This window comes from Acyrthosiphon pisum, chromosome A2, assembly GCF_005508785.2.
Source record: "Acyrthosiphon pisum isolate AL4f chromosome A2, pea_aphid_22Mar2018_4r6ur, whole genome shotgun sequence".
NCBI lineage: Eukaryota > Metazoa > Arthropoda > Insecta > Hemiptera > Aphididae > Acyrthosiphon > Acyrthosiphon pisum.
This window is the reverse complement of record NC_042495.1, coordinates 22,064,670-22,064,935: the sequence shown is the minus strand read 5'-3', so window position 1 is coordinate 22,064,935 and position 266 is coordinate 22,064,670.

The window sequence follows — 266 nt, the reverse complement described above, 5'->3', positions numbered from 1 at the left end:
CAAAAAGAAACTGGACTATATTATTTTTTCAATACGATTCAATGAATGGCGGAGATAATTGTCACAAACTTTATGAAAAGTTGCTTCATCGTCCGGAGTTAAAATAAATCCAGATAATGTCTCTGTAATAAGTAAAATACTTCATTAATTTGAAATTTTGTTTTATAATGTAGGATAATATATTTACCATAAATTAATGTAAAGAGATTCAGTTTCATGAAATTTTTTTTGGTTTTCCCTTTGTAACTATATTGAGATAGAACATT